This window comes from Apostichopus japonicus, chromosome 20 (assembly GCF_037975245.1).
Source record: "Apostichopus japonicus isolate 1M-3 chromosome 20, ASM3797524v1, whole genome shotgun sequence".
Taxonomy (NCBI): Eukaryota; Metazoa; Echinodermata; class Holothuroidea; order Aspidochirotida; family Stichopodidae; genus Apostichopus; species Apostichopus japonicus.
This window is the reverse complement of record NC_092580.1, coordinates 18635163-18650503: the sequence shown is the minus strand read 5'-3', so window position 1 is coordinate 18650503 and position 15341 is coordinate 18635163. Positions and strand designations below refer to the sequence as shown.

General features: G+C 35.9%; 1 protein-coding gene and 2 long non-coding RNA genes across 4 annotated transcripts in view; 2 read left to right on the top strand and 1 right to left on the bottom strand.

The window, feature by feature from the left end:
- The window catches only part of LOC139961923 (adhesion G-protein coupled receptor G4-like), a 68246-nt gene that overhangs the window by 35761 nt on the left and 17144 nt on the right, over positions 1–15341 (top strand). The gene's annotated exons all lie outside the window — the stretch shown is intronic.
- On the top strand, positions 4374–13863 carry LOC139961929 (uncharacterized). Of its 2 annotated transcripts, XR_011791092.1 has the most exons (5): positions 4374–5350; positions 6708–6834; positions 8484–8595; positions 11146–11299; positions 11771–13863. It is a non-coding gene; the product is annotated as an uncharacterized lncRNA (long non-coding RNA). The 2 variants fall into 2 exon arrangements; XR_011791093.1 differs by lacking the exon at positions 11146–11299.
- Positions 11717–15341, bottom strand: part of LOC139961930 (uncharacterized) — a 20769-nt gene continuing 17144 nt past the window's right edge. Inside the window, exon 2 of the long non-coding RNA XR_011791094.1 lies at positions 11717–14440. This is a non-coding gene — a long non-coding RNA (uncharacterized lncRNA). The remainder of the gene's footprint in view (positions 14441–15341) is intronic.

Below are 15341 nucleotides of genomic sequence, written 5' to 3'. Positions count from 1 at the left end.
TATATACTTATATATAAATATATATATATATATATATATATATTATTATTATTATTATTATTATTATTAGTATTATTATTATTATTATTATTATTATTATAGAAAACCAGAGAAATAAGATATGACTCATAATTGAAAAATAAGGAGTAAAGTTTTAGAAAATATATTAGAATTTCGGTCACCTTGGGGCCTTCGTTAGCAATACTTGGCAGTCGAATGAAAAGTACAAAATATACTAACACAATGTAAGTATGACGCTAGATAAGTGTAAGTTGCATTGATGGAATTAAAACCAAATAAACCATGACTATACAGGAAGCGGATGAATGAGCAAAGAACGGATAACATGTTTGTAGAACTGATAGTTGTTAAGGCACTTAAGGGGTCCCAAGTCTTTGTCGAGGCCGGTGACTTAATACGAAAGATCCAATCGATTTCTTTACGTTTACGTTCAGTAGCGAGCCTGAAGTTGGGGGGGAGGGGGAATGCAGTGGCTGAAATTCCAACTTGATGGGTTTTGGAGCCAGAAAATTCCGACTGCTGCCTTGTACCCCCCACCCGCACTACTCGTGAACGATACGGTCAGTGTTAGTCAGACATCCCATCTTTCGCGACTGCAATTTTGTTCCGAATTTTTTGCGGTACATTTGTAGCACTGGCCCTCACTTCACAAACTTATTATTCACTCTGGTAAAGCGGGTAAGCAACTGAGTTGAGTTATCTGCTTGATAGGCTACATAGACTACTAACTACAAAAGCTATGTTAATGTAACAAAGGGGAAAACCTTTTTTTCAACAAATTATATTCGACGACATAGTGAATTACCCCAAAATACAGTGCTTTTTCCTAGCGCGCTTAATATTTTTTTCTTGGGGGGGGGGGGGCTATTTATCACTCACATGATTTTTTTTTTAAATTGTTCACTTCATTCCAACTGAGCATTGGGAATGAAATGAATATTTAAACATTTTGCAGAAAAATGTTGAGTTGACGACTGATACGATAAGTTATCAATTAAACATTTTGCAGAAATTTTTCAATTGCTCCATTGGAATGAAGTGAACAATTGAACATTTTGCCAAAAAATGTCCAATTGACGAGATAAGATATGTTGTCAATTAGACATTTTGCAGAAAATTTTTCAATTGCTCAGATGGAATGAAGTGAACAACTGAACATTTTGCAGCAAAATGTCCAATTCACGAGATATGATAAGTTGTCAATTAAACATTTTGTAGAAAATTGTTCAATTGCTCAGTTAAAGCAACTAAGCAATCCAAATTTTTTTTTAATTTTTGTAAGATTTTATCTTGTTATCTAAACAATTTACTGAAAAATTTCACCCTATGGGGCAAAGTTTTTCTCATGTTGATGGCACTTTAAAGCTTCCGTAGATAAGCATTGAGCGTTTTTATCGTATACGTTGTACAGTAGTTTTATTAGGCGTTTTTTTTACAGTATTCAAAATCACACGAAGTTTTGTATGGTGGAGTATAAAGATCGCGAGATGCAATTTCTAAATTTGACAAGGAAAACGTGGTAAATATGACTGATTAAAGGTCAATTTTGACCGAAAATTGTAGGTCACTCACAAATTACAAGAATATATGAAATTAGAGTGCGACAGTCGGAAAAATTAGAGTGAGACAGTCGGAAATTCGGACTGTCGCACTCAAATTTTCCAACTATCATCAGTTTTACAAAGATTAGGGGTGGGGTGTGAGACACCCCACCCCTCTAGCGACGTCCCTGAGTGTACGTATACACACGGCACGTCGAATAATACACGGGCGAAACTCGCAGTGTCCTGCATTACCATTGAACTTCTGAGTTCGTATATTTTTCAAGAAACCGACACGGATACATACGACAACGTATACCAATATGTAAATGTCTCTCAAGATCGGTATGTCATAGGCACCTAGATGACTGAATTTCCCAGTGAGGTAAAATTCCTCCTAGATGGTAATCAAACGGTTTAAGAATTTTACCCAAAGGTGACCATACTTTAATATGGAGCATATATGGGGCCAATACATCATAACTTTAAGCCTTCGAAATAACCTATTGTAGTTGCATATAACAAGGTTTGAACCTAACTGGAGACCAAAACTTCCCCGTATGCAACACCTTTGAAAAAGAGGCGCGGGGGGGGGGGGGGGTCGGAAAGAGGATTCAAGAAAGTTTGTAATATATAGGCTTCTTAAATAGTGCAGTTCCTAAAGGGTCTACTCGTTTGTATTGGGTTTTAATGCCTTCATGAATCGCTTAATTTTCAAACAGTTTCTGTGAAGACTACTATATTTCAGTCATACTTTCTCAAGCGTGGGCACAATGCCTAAGCGTGGGCACAATAAAGTTACTGTCACACATGCATGTTAACCAATATGTATATGTGTAGTGTACGCGGCTGCGTGCAGTACATATTTTGTCTATGTATATATGTTAATCGTAATGTCTTTTTCCCGTGTTGATAGATGGGCTATAGTATGGGGTGCCTCCTATGATAGTAAGAAACCCGTTACCATTAAGTACCATTGACGTACCCATCAGTGGCGTCGCCAACGGGGGGGGGGGCTGGGGCCTGAAAAAAATCGTGCCCCCAGGTGCCCTTCCCCTTCAGATGCGGTTGTAGTGTTAAAAAAAATACTCAGACAAAAAACTTTATTTGCCTAAATAAATTAAAAACATCAATATTGGACAGATGCAAGCCCGAAAATTACTTCAAGTTGCTAAATATAGCACCAGATTGCATCTGAGGACCCTTAAAATTGATCCAAAATTCACAAAGTGGAAGGGAGAACTTTCCCCTATCACCCCTCCCACAGGACGGCATTTAACAATACACATTGTGCCTCCATAAGTAAGTGATGTTCCCCCCTCCCTGTACTACATGAAATTGGACAGTAATGATGGATGAAGAACCCGAAGTACATCTGTTTTTCCGTATCACATATTATTTCACAAAAATTACAAAATTTAAACCCCAATGACGTGCGGGCATAATCTATACGAATTCAATACATCACTAACTATAGGTGGTGGCGAGATCCTCAACCCTAAATGTGATAGATTTTGTGTATAACTTCTGCATATCAGTTTCCAATCTTATTTCCGAAAATTTTAATCAATAAGAAGTGCTGAATGTGAACAAATCCTAAATGAGAGTATATGCCTAGAGTCGGCGAATAAACAATTTTGGTTGTAAAATGTATACATGATATTTTTCTCAAATTGATACATATGACCTTGAATTTTACCCATCTTTTTAATTGTGTTAATGACAATGACATATGTAAAGGAGGATTTTGTAACACCTTTAGATCCAGAGATATGTGTGTTTTCCACGTCGCAAAAAGTACGCCCTCTATTCCATCTTGTTGCTAAAATGTGTTTTTTCCCTCTTTTGTTGGAGACTAGGTATTTTCCTTTATATTGTAACATGATTCAGCTAGGAGTTGATCACAATGCACAGAGTAAATTGGTAAATTTGTATAATTATATTCCAAACAAAATTGAAATAACCCTATCAATTAGACACAAGCATTTTACTGTTTTCCAAAATTATCATGGAAGTTTGATGTATTTTGCCACATTAGGAGGCTTTAAATGTATTGTCAATGTTAGTGCGATTAATTAAGTGAAAATAGCTATGGCTGTAGAAAATCGGAGGGTTGAGCGCCGTAGGCTAGGACTATATTGTAATGGACTTGTCGCAACAGAAATGAGTGTATGTGTTTGTGTATGGGTGAGGCGGGGGGGGGGGGGTGGGGTATAATGATATTCTTTATAGCAAGTGATTTTAATGTTATGATCACAAGCTGGCTGAAAAAATATACCATAATATATCTTACAAGCATGCAGCTATTTTTTTTGGTTGGGGGGGGTGGTCAGGTCGACCGTTGTTTATATAGGATCAGCAAAGTCGTTGGGAGCTGGGGTTAGCATCGATGTGGGGCAGATCTCCATGCCCCTGCCCCCATATCCCACCGTGCTACTGTTTACAAACAAGTGAAAGCGAAATTTTCCAAATGTATCCATGTAAACCACAAATGAATACTTCTACAGAAAGGCTAACCTAACACAAATAAGACTATAGGCATGCATGTGTGTTTGACAAGTAATACTGATGAGAACTCCGCATAGTGCATATTTTTACACAGTACAACTAAACAAGTCTACTACAGTACTATTATAAAAGTTACCAGCGTTAGCCTTTTCACACAATAGATCTAGCATACGTTTTATCAAAAATCGCACCAAATCGGTAATTCACAAAATAATTACTTTGTTTTCTGAAACTTTGAGACCAAATTACCACTTGGCAACCCAATAAAATATATTATATAAATATTATATAATATATAAATATATTTATAGGCTTCCGTGGCTTTTACACTATAATACCGCGTGAACTGTTTTAATATTAATGGGTTTTTCATACTTGGATTTTTCATTAGGACTGAATCAGCATTTTTGTAAAATCCACAGTTAATTTTCTTGTATTATTTCCTGATTGTTATTAACCGTTTTAACTTGTTAAAATAATCACTAGACTGCCTATGATATGAATCAGTGCAACGAGCAGTCAACGAATTATTGAAAACAACACATAACAAGTGAGTGAAACTGATTATCTAGCGTTTTCTGGGGTTTTATTTTGGCAAATCTAACGTTTTATTGTTACTTGTCGCTGGTAACCCTGATTATTATTATGCTAACCGTAAATGACCTTTGGCCACCCCGTACTAGTTTTTAGTGATTGACAGATCAGCTGTGCCGCAACCCATTACAACTCCCTGGTAGTACAGTAGATACTGTAGTGTAATCGCACAAAAACATCGTGTGTTATGACACATGTCACATACGTTGTACTCCCTGTCCCAGGGCAACTCCGAATATTGAGCCCATCGTTTTAAATTCTACACTTGTTGCTAGCGTCCATACTGACACGATTTTTATCGTCAACTCTTCTTCGAAATCGGGTGTTTTTCGTAAAAAGCATGCATCCTGAATTCCTGACCATCGTCGATACAATACTATATAATAATCATAACTGACCTATGAATCTAACGTAGCATTGTCACTCTAGGCTATGAACTTTGAAAACGAAAGTTTTGGACCAAATGTACTACTAGTACGCGATTTCCGGCTGCGAATGACACATTTCCAATCCGAATTTTTTACCGGCCCGGGCAAGGATCAGATCCATAGTACGGCTCGAGTGCAAATGCGACTGGATCAGTGCATCAGTTTACCCCGTGGAGAGATGATCGTCTGATAAAATCAGAGGACCTGATCTGGATCTTGTATAAAAGCACAAGTCCAAGAACAGATTTAAGAACTTAGGTAAGTGCTAATTTTCAAATTTAATCTTTATAGCAGCAAATATGCTTATATACTTCGTTATTGCATACTGTACATGGTGCATATTGCTATAATTTATTTCAGGCTTTTCCAGTTACAAACATCCCCCTCCCCCCCCCCCCAAGAAAAAATAACAAAACAAATAACAGTTTTGGCATATATATGTCCCTGCATGGTCCAGTGTGCAGATTTTTACTCACATTTGTTGCTCTCACTATGTGTGATTGTGGGAACTAGGGACTGTGTCCCAATGGCTAGGAAAATTATTGAAGGTCAGGCTATTTTATTGAAGTTAATGAGTTTTGTCCTTTTTTACAAGTTGTACTGAAGTTTGGTAGAACAGTACCATTTTGACAAAATATTGTCAACTAAAAATTCACTTTTCAACATTGCAGCATTGATACTGACATTGGAGAAGTCCTTTCCCTCCATACATCCACATACAGTACCTCTCAGATGTGCAAGATTTCTTAACAGGGCTACACAGTCTGCATAAAGTACTAACCTCAGAAGCAATCAATCACAACAATATTGTCTTGCCTGATTGCAACTCCATTGTGGAAATAAAACCTGAAAACTTTGTCCCTTTGGTTGTGGTCAAACAGTGTGTCAATAAAGGATCATATGACACCTAGCCAGTTCATATCACAGTGTAAGGCAGTCTATACTGCAGCAACCAACAGTGAATATATACAGTCTTCAAAAGCAGGGTTAACCACAGAAAGGGAATAAAACTGTTGAGCAGTGGTCATGCTCTGAGGACTTACTCTTTCAATGCATGCCTTTGGATACTGTTTCACCAGGGAGCTGCTAGTAGCAGCTCCCTGGCTCATGTTATTGTGGTGTGCAGCTGAGTAAATGAAGATTTAGTTGTGCTCATTTGTCATTGTGCTCCACTTCAATGGGAAACAAAATGTGTGAAGGAAACCTAACAAATTTTAACAAATTACCAGTTTTCTGTCAGAATGTAAAGAGGATGATCCTGACAAATTGGACATTGAGCCAACTCTTTTCTCATCTCCACAAAAAAGCAAGGGAAATACATCCCTACCTAATACACTTAAAAGGAACGTGAGCATGGATAATGAAATGGAAAATTTGGAAGAGGAACCAACTTTAAATAATCATACTAAAACAAAACTTTCACTGTCGTTTGAATGGGGCAGTCACTGTGAGTCACAACATCAGTACTATTTCTCCAGATACAACAAATGATTCGCTGCAGTTGTACCTTGACATAAGTTCAAATGGAAGTACAGTAGTAGCAGTAGCTTTGGTATTGCCAGAGATTTTTCTGCATCAATTTCTTCATGTGATCAAAACCTTTTTTATTCACCAGGAGTGAGAAAAAACGAAGGAGACGCAATCAAGCATTTGATCCACTGCCTATGTTCCAATCTGATTGCTGTGATGGTAGCTGTATCAAATCGCTTTCTTACGATGACCTAGAACAGTCTTTTCTAGAGGTTAGTGAAGTGAGGGAAACTGAGCTAAAGCAATTCACTCTGGACAAGATTTGGATTCATCAGGAAAGATCATGTCACACCTGAGACAAATCTTGTTCTATTTATGTAATTTGTGGGAAGATTGTATGTGAGAAAGCATTTTGTATGTTCTTTGGTATTAGTAGCAAGTTATTCAAAGATTGTCTGAAATAATTTCAAGTTGGCAAGAAAAATGCAATTCATTGCAATAAAGGCAAGAAAAGGATGAGAACAAAAACTCCATTTGCACTAGCTTGGATGAGGTGTTTATTTGAACATATTGGAGATTACATGCCCCACAAAACAGAAGTGCACCTTCCAGTGTCATACACAAAGACTTCTCTCCATGCACGCATGAATAAGGAAATGATAGAAATTGGCATTGGTGAACAAAGCATCATTTTCAAGGAATACTTTATGGAAATCTTTAGAAGAGTTCAAGATTCCTAATTATTTTATCTTGTGAATGTGCATGGATTTATGACAGTTATTGTTGCATACATTGCATGGGAAAAGGGGAATAAAATTTCAAATTCCTTATAGCTAGTAGCTTTAAATTGATTAACTAGCATGAAGACATTGATAAAGTATACTGAAACTTGTGAGGTCGAAAGTGCTGTTGTAAGACTGTTTTGCCAAAATTCAATTTCACACAAGCAATAGCTGTGTACATTACAAATGATAACTTTCAAGTACTGTACATGGTCTGCTGATCAATCACAATTGGTGGGTTTTAGCCTGGGGTGTCAAAACCACAGGCATTGCATCCTTTTATCTTTGCTGACTATGGAGGCTTTAACTTCATACAATCCAGTGGTATTTAATCTGTTTAGTTAACTACATGTGCAGTCCATTAAACATTTCTTCAGAAAAATTCATGTGTCTCTATTGTTAGCTTCAGCTTCAGCAAGCACAAAGACTGTACTGTACATACTGGAGAGAATACACCTCACAGCTAGTGTGCCACTAAAGCTGCATTATCATTCCTTAAAAAACATTAGAATTATTGTCAAAAATTTTGATTTAAAGAAGTTCTAAAGAACATGTTACATAAGTTTGATTGCAACCTTCACTCAAATCAGGAGTAAAAGTGCTTTCTGCTGAAATGTCAATGAACAACTCCCTTAGATAGTGACATTTTCAGAAAGTTCCCCCAAATATGCCAGAAATTAAAATATGCTTACCTTTGGTCAAACTTCTTTAATTGTTTTAATTTCCACCTTTGAGGACATTTACCTCAACTGTCTGGGAAAATGATTAGGGTCTTTTTTCCAAACATCCCTATCAATTGGTCTAATAAATAACATGAGAAGATGTTGTACAGCTTTACTTGTTCTTTTCTCAATAGCAACTCTAAACACCCTATACTCCTTTAAAGGAATTCTCTAAAGTACCTAAAAGAATGCTTAACTTCAGTTATAATTAGTAACAAAATTCAACATGCTCATTGCATTATTCTATGGGTATTCATAAAAACAACATGGTTCAAATTGACACAATAAAACTCTATCACTAATCACTACATAACTTTTTCTTGATTAGGTTAAGCAGTTCAATTTTACACCATTGTGTGAAGTAAAACTTATACTTTAAATGCTTAATTAAAGTATTTCAACATTATATTTTTCTAGACGACTGAGTTTACTGTGGGTGGTACTTGAAAGAGGTAGCGGAAAGAACGAGGAGTGGAAAGAAAAATGAAGAATGCCGACAATTGCAAGAAGTTCATCTTAATCATCTTAAGTGAGTCAAAATATTTTACTAATTTAGAGTTAAAAGTTGATGTCTGCTTTCCTTTTTGAATCCTTGCAGAAGTCAAAAGCAATAGAAAGACTATCTATTCCTTCAAGTCCTCTATATGTGTGGGTGTGTCAGTGATGCTCCTAGTTAACACTTATCTCTTTCAAAAACTTTCTTGAACTACAAATTGGATATAGTAGCCCTAACTAAGATGATAAACCCTAAAGTTCAGAGAAAGGTCATTGGATCGGTCTCAATTTTTCGTAACAAGTAACTAAAATGGCAGAAAATGAGATAGCCTGGGTCTTTTCTGGCCCTACTTTGAGTGTGCTCTATATTCACAAGCAAAGGCATGTTTGAGTTTTACTTTCCATAGGATCCTTGCCCAGTAGTAGTTGTACGGGAAAAGTGCAAAAAAAAAGTCAAGCGGGTGGTACGTTTCATGAACAGCGCCCTCAAACTTAAGAAATCTCACTTCTAATTGGGGGTCCATTTTGGGCCTGTGGGTATATTTCAATTTTTTTTAATACCATTTTTTTCAGGAGCGTATTGTTCCTATTTTAGAAACTCAAGTAAAAACGTTGTGTATTTTGTGTTATCTACTCAAATTTATGACTCGAAAATTGCGAAAATCACCTCGTTCATATGTATGAAAATGCTTGCACAAGCCGATTTGAGTAATTCAAATGACAACAACTTCTTAGCATTAGCATACAGGTGCTTAACAATTAAGAGGGTGGTCCACTAGCATAAGGGCTACCAATAAACTGCATTTCCAGGGTCATATGCCGAACGATGTCTGTGAACAGCACCCTCAAACATCACATTTTACAAATATTTTGGGCTATTTTGGGCATTTCAAGGTCAAATTTGGTCACAATTAAAAGTTTTATTTTTGGTTTTCAATACAAACTAGTAAGATATGTATAGTTATGATGCAAAGAATGTGCTAAAACATATTTTATATAAGTTATTAATGCTCTGGAGGGCAGCTTAAAGTGGCATATATGAGAGTTATATCAGCCCTACAGAAACATGCTTGCGAGGGCAAACAGTGGTAACATTATATCTTCATTCAAGGAGATCATGCTAACAACATTAAAAACTATTGAAATGTATTAAAAGGGTTCTGTCTAATACTCTTTGGCTCCCACCCCCCCTAACACCCTCCCCATAGTGCACTATGCATATTTGTATACATGCATACAGTATGTGACTGACTTCTACTGCAAAGAGACTGCATAAACATGCATTCAAGGTATACTGAATTATTGGTATGGTCCACAGTGTGCACTATATATGTGTGTACATGTTCAGTACAGTGTTATTTTACACCAAGTACTATTAAATACACACTGTCCAAAATAATGAACAGTATACACACTGTACATGTATTTACTGGTTAAACATTCCTTTTAAATTATTGAAAGTCTTTTAATTTATTGAATTAGCAAAAGAATTATACACTACATTGCAAATATTTAAAAAGACATTGAAATATGCACTATACTGTATATGTGTGTACATGTTCAGTACAGTGTTGTTCTACACCAATTACTATTAAATAAACACTGTCCAAAAACATGTACAGTACACACTGCACATTTATGTACTGGTTAAACATTCTTTTTAAATTATTGAAAGTCTTTTAATTATTGAATTAGCAAAAGCATACACTAAATTGCAAATATTTAAAATGATATTGAAATATGCACAGTATTGAATGGAATGACCAGTACACAGTGTGTACTGTACATGATTGTGGACAGTGTGTATTTATTTAGTGCTTGGTGTAAAAATAACACTGTACTGAACATTTACACACATATATAGTGCACACTGTATGTATGCACTGGTTCACATTCATATTCTAATCTGATATAGGGTTGGGTAGAGGATGTGGGTGGGAGGGGGTGAGTTACATGCATACAGACAATTTGAAGCAGAAGATTACCTTACCAAATAATTCAGTATACCTTGAATGCATGTTTATGCAGTCTCTTTGCAGTATTAAAATTCAGTCACATATGCATACAAATCTGCATAGTGCACTATGGGGAGGGTGCTGGGGGGGGGGGGGGGGTGAGAGGGAGTCAAAGAGTACTAGACAGAACCCTTTTAATAAATAACATTATCAATAGTTTCTAATGTTGTTTTACATGGTCTCCTTGAATGAAGATACAATGTTACCACTGTTTGCCCTCGCAAGCATGTTTCTGTAGGGCTGATGTAACTCTCATGAGCCACTTTAAGTTGGTTGCTAGGCGGGGTCATAACCTAGCAACGAAAAAGTTTCAAATTTTTTTTTTTGCCCAATTTCATCCTTTGAGACATATGGCAGGACACCATATCAGTTCCAGGCGATTCTAAGAGGGTCGACGTGGAATCGACCCAAAAATCTGTTGATTTGGCATGGATTGACCCATATATCATTTACATTATTTCTCAAATGATATTGGATCAAAACTCAAATCAATATTTCTTATCTGATATCGTAAACCCTGTATCAGTTAAGAGTTTATTTTGTATCATAATATGTTCTATTTTTACTAGGTCAAAAGGAGAGCAGTAACATCTTGCCCGCACTAAGGCGTGCCAGGTTTCTTTGGAACTGAATACCCTTATAGTCGATGGAATAATCAAAGACTGATCTGCCACATTTTGTCCAGAGTAAAAAGGATGTAAAACATCCACATCCACATAACAGGTCAGTACTGTATTATCATGGAGGTCTGTTTTACCTCCATGGTATTGTGAAGTGACCTAAGAGTGCACAAGACGGAAAGTGTTTATGTCATTATAAGTGTAAACATCACGTTTTCTGGTTTCCGAGAAATTGTAATCCTACAGTATGAAATTGTAATGTCATGTTGGTGTATAGTACAGTATGTATGTGCGTGAGCAGTATGTGTGTGTGGGTGTTTATACAGGGTGTTTGTTTGTATGATGCCTTGTTTTACAACACAATGTCTCAAGAGGGGAAGCTTGATTATCTTCATAAATAGTATAAGGATGGACACCTAAGGTTACATATTATGTGACTGTTTTGTTTTGTTTGTTAAAGCACATAGTAGGTTAATTATCAAACTTTATTTAATAGCAGAAAACAAGTAATAACAACCTCTTTATCATACATGTCAATGAAGTAGTATATATTCATTCTTCTCTTTCTTTTCAGGTGTCCTAATTCACACTAAAGGTCCATGTGACAAGTTTGCATATATGTTATGACTGATCTGAAGCATATCCAACATGATTCAAACATGACCATTACATGCAATTTGTGGACACTAGTGAAGCACAAGGATACTCTTGGGAAGGATCTGTTTTTGCAAATACACACCATCAGTTTCTTTCCATTCCTTAATGTTCTGGGACTTTAATTTAACCCATAAAAATCGCCTTCCAAAGAGGGAAGTCTGTGACTTGAAAGAAAGATATGCAGCTATAGATAAAGAATTTGAGCTGAATAACTAGGAAACCTTATGTTTTACACATACTATTGATTGGGCAGTGTGTACTCTTATTTTTTACAACAACTTGTGTAAAAGAAGATATGTAGTTTTGAGAAACACACACAATTTTGTTGGTGTATTGCTACACTTAACTGGTTGGGGCGTACTGGTACGCCCCAAAGATATATACAATTTATCATAGGGGTGTATTTGTACTCTAAACTGGTTGGGGCGTACTGGTACGCCCCAAAGATATATACAATTTATCATAGTGGTATATTTCAACACTTAACTGGTTGGGGCGTACTGGTACGCCCCAAAGATATATACAATTTATCATAGTGGTCTATTGCTACACTTAACTGGTTGGGGCGTACTGGTACGCCCCAAAGATATATACAATTTATCATAGTGGTCTATTGCTACACTTAACTGGTTGGGGCGTACTGGTACGCCCCAAAGATATATACAATTTATCATAGGGGTGTATTTCTACTCTAAACTGGTTGGGGCGTACTGGTATGCCCCAAAGATATATACAATTTATCATAGTGGTATATTTCAACACTTAACTGGTTGGGGCGTACTGGTATGCCCCAAAGATATATACAATTTATCATAGTGGTATATTTCAACACTTAACTGGTTGGGGCGTACTGGTACGCCCCAAAGATATATACAATTTATCATAGTGGTCTATTGCTACACTTAACTGGTTGGGGCGTACTGGTACGCCCCCAAGATATATACAATTTATCATAGTGGTCTATTGCTACACTTAACTGGTTGGGGCGTACTGGTACGCCCCAAAGATATATACAATTAATCATAGTGGTGTATTGCTACACTTAACTGGTTGGGGCGTACTGGTACGCCCCAAAGATATATACAATTTATCATAGTGGTATATTGCTACACTTAACTGGTTGGGGCGTACTGGTACGCCCCAAAGATATATACAATTTATCATAGTGGTATATTTCAACACTTAACTGGTTGGGGCGTACTGGTACGCCCCAAAGATATGTATATAATTAATCATAGTAGTGTATTGCTACACTTAACTGGTTGGGGCGTACTGGTACGCCCCAAAGATATATACAATTTATCATAGTGGTCTATTGCTACCCTTAACTGGTTGGGGCGTACTGGTACGCCCCAAAGATAAATACAATTTATCATAGCGGTGCATTTCTACACTTAACTGGTTGGGGCGTACTGGTACGCCCCAAAGATATATACAATTTATCATAGTGGTGTATTGCTACACTTAACTGGTTGGGGCGTATTGGTACGCCCCAAAGATAGAACTTATTACAAGTAGAGGTGTATTGCTACACTTAACTGGTTGGGGTGTATTGGAACGCCCCAAAGATACAAAAAAAATTGTACAATATATCCATTTTGCCCCAAAATGACTATTTATCAAAAAATACTTGTATTTTATGTTCGCTTTGGGAAAATCATACCAAAAATAATCATATAGTAAATTTTTGCTATGTTTTGTCAACTTGATTGATAAAAATCTTTGCTTTTGTTAGTAAGTGATGGTTTATTCAAAATTCAGTGAATGTTATGGCTAAATTGCTTAATTTGTTAGTATCTGTAACAGCAAACTCTTTTAAGACATCTAATCCACCAGAATAGAGATAAAATGTTTATGTCTGCTCGTTTCACTATGAATTAACAAGGTAACACTGTTGTGTTAAATTATTCCATGTAAATGGCTATGTATCCTGCATTTCTGAATAAATGTATATTTACAGAATTTTACAAATAAGAAATGTTACATGCAAATAAATGAGAAAATACGCAACATATTTCAAATGTCATATTTTTCATGTACTTATACAATGCAAAAACCAGGCCTTGGTTACAGACCACATCTCAACGTAAAAGGGTTGAATTCACTCGTACATCTTTCATTTTTCAGCTTTTACTTGGAGAAAAAGTGAAAAGTCATATTTCCTTAATTACCCAAATGTTTCCTAGTTACGTAACGTAAGACTACATGATACATTCACAACAGCTGTACATATGCATGCGTAAACTAATTTTGTCTACATGTTGTTATTGTTGGTAAGTGATAGGGCCTTACCCTATAAGCATATATCTGGTGGTTATGGGGGGAAAATTAACTTTACTTGCTTCAATTTAACTCAACGTTTTCCTTGAAATATATATTCTTTTCTTCTTCTGACTTTGAAATTTTATGTAAATACAGTCGTATCGAGCTCATGGTGTAAATTAACTATAGCTTAACCGGCTTTAAGATTGTGTTTTGTAAAAATTGTGCGACAGATCTGAACATTCTAGCAATTGATTAACCACTGCTTTACCTAGTCATAGTTTTCTTATTGTAATTGCGTTCATTGCTCTCTATGGTGTTGGACCTATCATTTGTTTAATATTTCCTTTCTTGTTCTAATAACGTATATGAGCTGTTTTGTGACCACACTTTCTTTCATAATATAAATTATAACATTCAGTTTAGTCAGAAATAAAGTACAGATACGGTACATATTGTTGTCTTCTCGTTTGTTTGTGTGCCGCGTGCATGTGTTTGTATGTATGTATATGTATGTATGTATATGTATATATATATATATATATGTTTATATATATATATATATATATATATATATATATATATATATATATATATATTCAGTCTTCCGTATACCATGACCATGTAGATTCTTTGCAACGAGATCCCAAATTTTCTGACAAGGATTAGGTCCAGAAAATAAGTGACATGAATGAGGACACATTTCTTAGCTTCCTGGTGAAGATTGTATTTAATTCCTTATAATTTTGATTTTTAACTCGTTTGCGGGAAGTTAACACGCTTTATACCCAAAGTTAAGTTGAAGCAAACAGGTGTGATGTCAAAGAAGCACACTGACAATCTTCTTTTATTTTTTTCTTTAAAATTTACATCTAATTTCCAAATTCAGAATTGGATATCTAATTCACACCACATATACGTAAATTTATGCAAATTTGACATCTAAAACAATGCAAGACAAGTAAGACCATTCCTGTTTGATAACATATCAAACAAAGTTCTTCTATTGTTCCTTTTCCGCCATTTGCCGCATGAGAAATGAGCATTTGAAAAAGCAACGATGGCCTCATACTGAAAATATGCCAAAACAATCACTGCACTATTAGACCCTGTTTACTTCTACAAAGGTTTCCCTTTTCGAGCGGATATAAGTTACTGCAAATGTGGTAGGCCTATATGGTATATTGCGTGTTCTGTTTCTGCATATTAGTCTTTGGTATTAAGTA